General features: G+C 45.1%; 1 protein-coding gene and 1 pseudogene across 1 annotated transcript in view; one reads left to right on the top strand and one right to left on the bottom strand.

Moving 5' to 3' along the window:
* The window catches only part of MERTK (MER proto-oncogene, tyrosine kinase), a 142,004-nt gene that overhangs the window by 84,358 nt on the left and 50,642 nt on the right, over positions 1–7,004 (bottom strand). The window lies entirely within an intron of this gene.
* LOC108518074 (UPF0568 protein C14orf166 pseudogene) lies at positions 3,486–4,218 on the top strand (annotated as a pseudogene).

Raw genomic sequence — 7,004 nt, 5'->3', positions numbered from 1 at the left:
AAAAAAAAAAAAAAAAAAAAAAAAATAAATAAATAAATAAATAAATAAATCTCTTTCTCTCTCTTTCTAGATAAAGCTGTAGATATAGATCCTACAGGTTCGGTTTCTTGGAAAAGCCCTTACTAATATGTGTGCTATCACCTGTCTTGATTTTTTTATTTTTTTGAGACAGACTCTGTCTCGCTTTGTTGCCCAGGCTAGAGTGCAATGGCATGATCTCAGCTCACTGCAACGTCTGCCTCTTGGGTTCAAGTGATTGTCCTGCCTCAGCCTCCTGAGCAGCTGGGATTACAGGCTTGCGCCACCACGCCCGGTTAATTTTTGCATTTTTAGTAGAGACAGGGATTTGCCATATTGGCCAGGCTGGCCTCGAACTTCCAACCTCAGGTGATCCACCCACCTTGGCCTCCCAAAGTGCTAGGATTATAGGCACAAGCCACCACGCCTGGCTACCTGTCTTGATTTCTATGGTAGACTCTGCACCAGTGGTTCTCTGCATTGGGGTACTGCGTCCTCAAGGCATTTTGGAAATTTGTGGAGTTGTTTTTGGTGATCACAATGACTAGGGGGCACCACGGGTTTTTAGGGGCCAAGGGCAACTGTTCCATATCCCAAATGGCCTCCTGAGACTAGAACCTAACTCCATTTTATATACACACAAAGACCTGTATGGTTTCAATATGCACCTAATTTAACAGGACTGCAATGATCATAAAAATGGAGAGCCGGTAGCCTTTGTCCTATTTAGAACTTTCTGGGGCCCCAGCCATCATTTTGTAAGGTCCCTCACTGACAGCATGACTGTATTTGCAGCGGTCACAGGTCATATGCTTGAAGGTGCACCTAAGGTGCAAGTCCCTGGGTACTTAATGATCTCTCCTGGGGTGAACATGCCCAGTGTTTACATGTTGAAATCCACATTTTTATTTTATTTTATTTTATTTGAGATGGGGTCTCGCTCTGTCACCCAAGCCAGAGTGCAGCTGCACCATCACGGCTCACTGCAGCCTTGAACTCCTGGGCTCAAGCCATCTTCCCAGCTCAGCCTCCCAAAGTGCTGGGATTACAGCCATGAGCCACCCTTCTCAGCCCGGGAACATTTTTAAATACTTTCAGCTGCTCTCCAGAGGATTTGTTTATTGGCTCAAAGGCACTGCTCTTTAAACACAGCAAAGAAGACCATGACCAGGGGAAGGAAGAAAAACATAGAAGGTCCACCTTCCTTCCTAGAAGCTTGCTTCCTTGTATAACCTATTTATCGCTAAGCAAAATAAATCTCATCCCTCAACCTGTGAAGGGCTGAGGCTTAAGGTTTGAAAGAGACCAGGAAGCTGTCAAGGGCAGAGGGGGCTCTATCCTGACCCATGGCCCCATAGGCAGGGGTGGCAGCTGCCAGGGGATAGACAGCCTGGTCAGCATCTGCAGCAGACATGTGGTAGTGAGTGAGGTCCCCAGGTCTGAATGAGACACAGTTTCCTCAGGTTGAATTCAGTTTTCTGAACACTAAACATTTTAAATTTACTTCTTCCCAACAATACCATGCTGCAGATCCTCATTAGCCTGTGATAAATAGAGCAGCTAAGACACAGCTCAACAATGGCATCAGTCAGAACTCGGGGGGGTCAGAGGGGGTTCAGAGCTGTTCAGGTTAACATTACTTCCTCATGGTTCCCAGGATCCAGGAGTTAACAGTCCCCTGCCATTGCATTTCCTAATGTGTAAATGTGAGTGGCATCCCTTTGACTTGAAATACTCTGTCTTCCCCTTTCCCCTCATTCTGTAGGAGCAGTATAATTTTGGAATGCACCTGATGAATGAATGGTGGGCATGAGGGAGGTCCCAGGGATCAAGGAAAGGCCAGATCCTGTCATGCTTTGGGGCAGCGGCTGGATGTCACAATGCCTAGAGGTTACCAGGAGAAGATGAAAAGAGAATACACGGGACAAATATCTCCAAATAAGGAGCTAGCTGATCCTCTCCTGGTAGACCCCTGGATGTCATGGTGACAGGAAGGGCTGAAGAAAGATGGGGGAGAATTCTGTGCCTAGAATGATGCCCTGCCCATCGTGGGCAATGACTAGTGGTTGAGTGGTGACCCTGGCTTTCAGCAGTCCCTGAAGATCCTGCACGACAGATGGGCCTAGTCTTTGGAGTTCTAAGGGAAACAAAGGTTACTAAAGAGGGGTGCTTCTACATATTTCACAAATCCACTTTAGAAGAGGCATCATTTTCTTGAGGCAAGACCCAGGGGCTCAATAGAGTGAACCATGAGATTGGACAGACTGAGGACACTTGTGCCTTTGAAGACTGGCTCTGCCTCAAGGGCTAGGACCCGGGAGTGGCAGCAGGCTTGCAGCTGGACTCACGGAGACAGGGACCAGAGAGAAAGTGAAGGCCAGGAGGGAGGTGGGGCACAGCCCCAGGAAGGCAGCCTGAGGGGACTGCACCCAGATCAGAGGTGTGAAGCACACCCGGGCAGAGCCCCCAGAAGCTGAGAAACTACAAGGCACAGAGGACGGTTTGGTGGCACATCCTGGACTGTAGAAATCAGACTGCATAAGATGCCCAGGAGAAGCTTAAGCCAACCAGCAAGGAGGATACAGACCAGAAATAGAAAAGAAGCATGCAGAACACAAAGGGAACTCAATCAGAATTTTGTCTTTAGTCATTCATGGCAGGAAAGGCTTAGCAGTTGTCTGGTAACAATAGGCGCCTGCATTAATTAGCAAGGCTAGACCCGTGCCACCTATATTACAGCTTTTCCATAGAACACAACTTTCCATAGAATACATAAAATACAGATTTTCCATAAATCATTATACTTGTCGCTTTCTAGACATCCAAGGGAAAGGCTCCCACTGGGAGAGTGGGGTGTGGGGTGGGGCTGGAGACAGGAGGAGTGGCTGTTCCTGGCTCTCCTCCCTCTCCCCAGAAAAACAGCAGGCTCTGTCTCCATGGAGGCTCAACCGGAAAGGCTCTGGGCTCAGAACAGCAATCTAGGCATCCCAACAACCGTGTAAGAGGAGCTCCAGAGGGAACACGGAGAGTGGATGTGGAAGGGGAGAAGTTCAAGAAAGTGCCCCAGCACTGAAGATACGGATCTTTCCTAACCGGGCCCCCAGCTGGGCAGCACAGTAGTAGAAAAAAGACCCACCATGCGGCTTCATCAGGGAACACTACAACTCTAAGATGAGGCGAAGATCCTAAAAGCTTCCAGAGAGAAAAAAAGCAGATCACTTATGAATGAATCAGAATAGCACCCTGCTTCTCTAGAGCAACCCAGAACTCAAAGGGAAATATATCAATGACTCCAAAGTTAAAACAAAAAATATTTTCTTTTCGAACTCTGTACCCAGCCAAACTACCTCAAGGTGAAGGTAAAGAGAATGGCATTTTCAGACATGCAAGTCCCAGGAAGTTAGTGAAGGATGGGCTCCTTGCCAAAGTAAAAGAGTAAAAGCCAAAGAGAGCAAGAAGCGGGGAGCATGTTCCGATGCAAGCTGACGGCTCTCGACTACCACAACCCCGTCAGCTTCAACTGCAAAGATGAAACAGAATTTAGAAACTTCATTGTTTGGTCTGAAGACCAGAAAATCAGACACTACAAGATTGAAGACAGAGGTAATTTAAGAAACATCCACAGCAGTGACTGGCCCAAGTTCTTTGAAAAGTATCTCAGAGACGTTAACTGTTCTTTCAAGATTCAAGATCAACAAGAAGCTATTGACTGGCTTCTTGGTTTAGATGTTAGACTTGAATATGGAGATAATGCTGAAAAATACAAGGACTTAGTACCTGATAATGCAAAAACTGCTGACAATGCAACTAAAAATGCAGAACCATTGATAAATTTGGATGTAAATAATCCTGATTTTAAGCCTGGTGGGATGGCTTTGGCTAACCTGCTTCAGGTTCAATGTCATGACGATTACCTGGTAATGCTTAAAGCAATTCAAATTTTGGTTCAGGAGCACCTGACACAGGATGCAGCTGCTAAAGCAAATCAAACAAAAGGGCTTGCCTGTTGCTTTAGACAAGCATATTCTTGGTTTTGACACAGGAGATGCAGTTCTTAATGAAGTTACTCAAATTCTGTGACTGCCGCATAGAGAAGAGCTCGGAGAGCTACAGACAAAAAATAATGAAGCCATAGTAGCTGTGCAGGCAATTATTGCTGACGCAAGGACAGACCCCAGACTGGGAAACGTTGGAAGATGAACACTTCAGGACTTCAGCTTCTCACCTATTTAGTACAAGTGGGAATGAGGTACACTTCTGGCATGTTTGGAAATCAATACATCACATTCTTCGGGGAGGAATCCCAGAAAATTCAGTATGTTCTAGAGGTTTACCACCATTACTTTTTTCTTTAATAAAGCTTAGGAAAGTAGAAAAAAAAAAAAACAACAACGAGTAAAAGCCAAGAAAGATGACGTGGGCTCCAGGAAACAGGAGCTGGACCACAGGAGGAATAGGGGGTCCTCAGAATAGTAGTAAAGACAGCTGGACCCCAGACCCGGAGGGTAACTTGATTAGACAGAGGCAGAAGGAGGGAGCCAGGACAGGCATCTCCTAAATAAATAAATACATAAATAAATAAATACATAAATATCAGTACTGATAATTTTGTCATGGTGGGAGGAGATGCATACATGATGCATACATTCCTTTAGAGTTTAGAGAAGCATGAGTGATTGATAGTTAGGAAATTACTAAATTCAAGATAATCAAAAAGCTACTCAAGAATTGCTATGGGGCTGGGCACAGTGGCTCATGCCTGTAATCCCAGCACTTTGGGAGGCTAAGGTGAGAGAGTCATTTGAGGCCAGGAGTTTGAGATCAGCCTGGGCAACATAACGAGAACTCATCTCTTACCAAAAGAAAAAAAAAAATTAAAATTAGCCGGTCATGGTGGCACATGCCTGTAGCCCCAGCTACTTGGGAGGCTAAAGTGGGAGGATTGTTTAAGCCCAAGAGTTTGAGGCTGCAGTGAGCTATGATCGCACACTGCAATCCAGCCTGGAAGACAATGCAAGACCCAGTCTCAAATAAATAATTAATTAATTAAGCACTAAGTCCTTGAGTGCTATGGCTTGAATATTCCCTTCAAAACCTGTATTAAAACTTAATCCCCAATGTGGCAGTATGGAGAGGTGAGGCCTTTAAGAGGTGATTAATCCATTCATGGATTAATAATGGGATCAAGGATGAATGGGAGTGGAACTGGCAGCTTTATAAGAAGAGGAAAAGAGACCTGAGCTAGCACACGAGCACACTCAGCCCCCTCACCATGTGATGCGCTGTGCTGCCTTAGGACCCTGTAGAGTCGCATCAGCAAGAAGACCATCATCAGCTGGGGGTACCTGACCTTAAATGTCCCGGCCTCCTTAACTGTGAGAAATAAATTTCCTTTCTTTGTAATTTACTCAGTTTCAAGTATTCTATTATAAGCAACAGAAAACAGACTAAGATAAGAAGTAAAATATAATTATAGCACATTACATGATTCAGCTGAAAACAGAATTTCCACAGCCACAAAAAAATACCTTGGGTATTGATTTAACCACAGCTATGAGTAGCATTCTATTAGATTAACACACCATGCTGGAGACAAGCACACACATACAGACATACACAGGATTACATATGGATTGAATATATCTGGAAAGATACCCAAGAGATGGGTAACCTCCATTCCCCACAGGGAGAGGGCTGGGGGCTGGAGTGGAAAAAAGACTTTTTGAATAGTCAGAATGTTTTACCACTGCTTAAGAAAAATGGCATAAAAATCTCATCAGATTTTGGTCAAATACAAACATCTGAACAAGGGAAGACAAAAGAAATAGCACATACTCAGCTGCGGTGTCTAGACAGGAACCACCTGGGCACAGCTGCATGGCCAGCAGCTGCAGAAGTCCATCACCCTAGGGCAGCACAGGCTGGGTTAGCCCAGGCACATCTTATACACACACAGCATGTCTCTAACCCTCACTCCTTACCACTGCTAGTCTGGCCTGCTCAGAAATGACTTGGAAGTAGCAGTTATGCACTAGAGTCTTTTCAAAAGAAATACAAAAAAGGACAAATATTGTATGATGCCATCTATATGCGGTAGTTGGAGTAGTCAAACTCACAGAGAAAGAAAGCAGACTGCGGGAGGCTGAGGTAGAAGGATCACCTGAGCCCAGGAGTTCAAGACCAGCCTAGACAACATGGCGAAACCCTGTCTCTACAAATACAAGAAAAAAAAAAAATAGCTAGGTGCAGTGGCTCATGCCTGTGGTCCAATTTACTGGGGAAGCTGAGGTGGGAGGATCTCTTGAGCCTGAGAGGTTGAGGCTGCAATAAGCCGTGATCGCACCACTGCGCTCTAGCCTGGGCAACAGAGTGAGACCGTCTCAAGAAAAATAAATAAATAAAATAAAATAAAATAAAAATAAAGTAGAGTAGTGGTTACTAGGGGTGGGGAGAGTGAGGAATGGGGGGATTATTGTTTCATGGTGACTAAAAAGTTCTGGAGATGGATACACAACACGTGGTGATGGTTGCACCAAAACATGAATTCCACTGAATTGTACACTCAAAACGGGCTGAAATGGGGGACTTTATGTTATGTATATTTTACCATGTCAAAAAAATTATTTGAAGAAATAGGTCCACTGTAAGGTCTGTTTTCACCTGCTGCCGTTCACATGGTGCTGACAGGGTAACCCAAGGGCAAGGAACTCCGAGCTGAAAGGAAGTCTTGTGAACAGGGCACAAGTCAGAAAGTATCAGGCATCTGTGGTTAATAACAGCTTTTCCAGCAGATGGTTTGGTTAAATGAATTAGGTTTTTATTTTCTAGATTCTGTTCTCATTGCCACCAAGAACAGCAGAATAAAGAACTGGCAACAGGCATCAGTCAGCCCCAAGGAAGGCAAGATGGGAGGGAAAAGCCCAGCACAGAGAGCCCATGGGGGCCCAAAAAACACAGCATCCCAGTGCCAGGAGCCCGCACAGAGA

Source organism: Rhinopithecus bieti, unplaced genomic scaffold (genome assembly GCF_001698545.2).
Source record: "Rhinopithecus bieti isolate Rb0 unplaced genomic scaffold, ASM169854v2 scaffold_42219, whole genome shotgun sequence".
In the NCBI taxonomy this organism is placed as follows: domain Eukaryota; kingdom Metazoa; phylum Chordata; class Mammalia; order Primates; family Cercopithecidae; genus Rhinopithecus; species Rhinopithecus bieti.
This window is presented reverse-complemented; position numbering and strand designations above follow the sequence as displayed.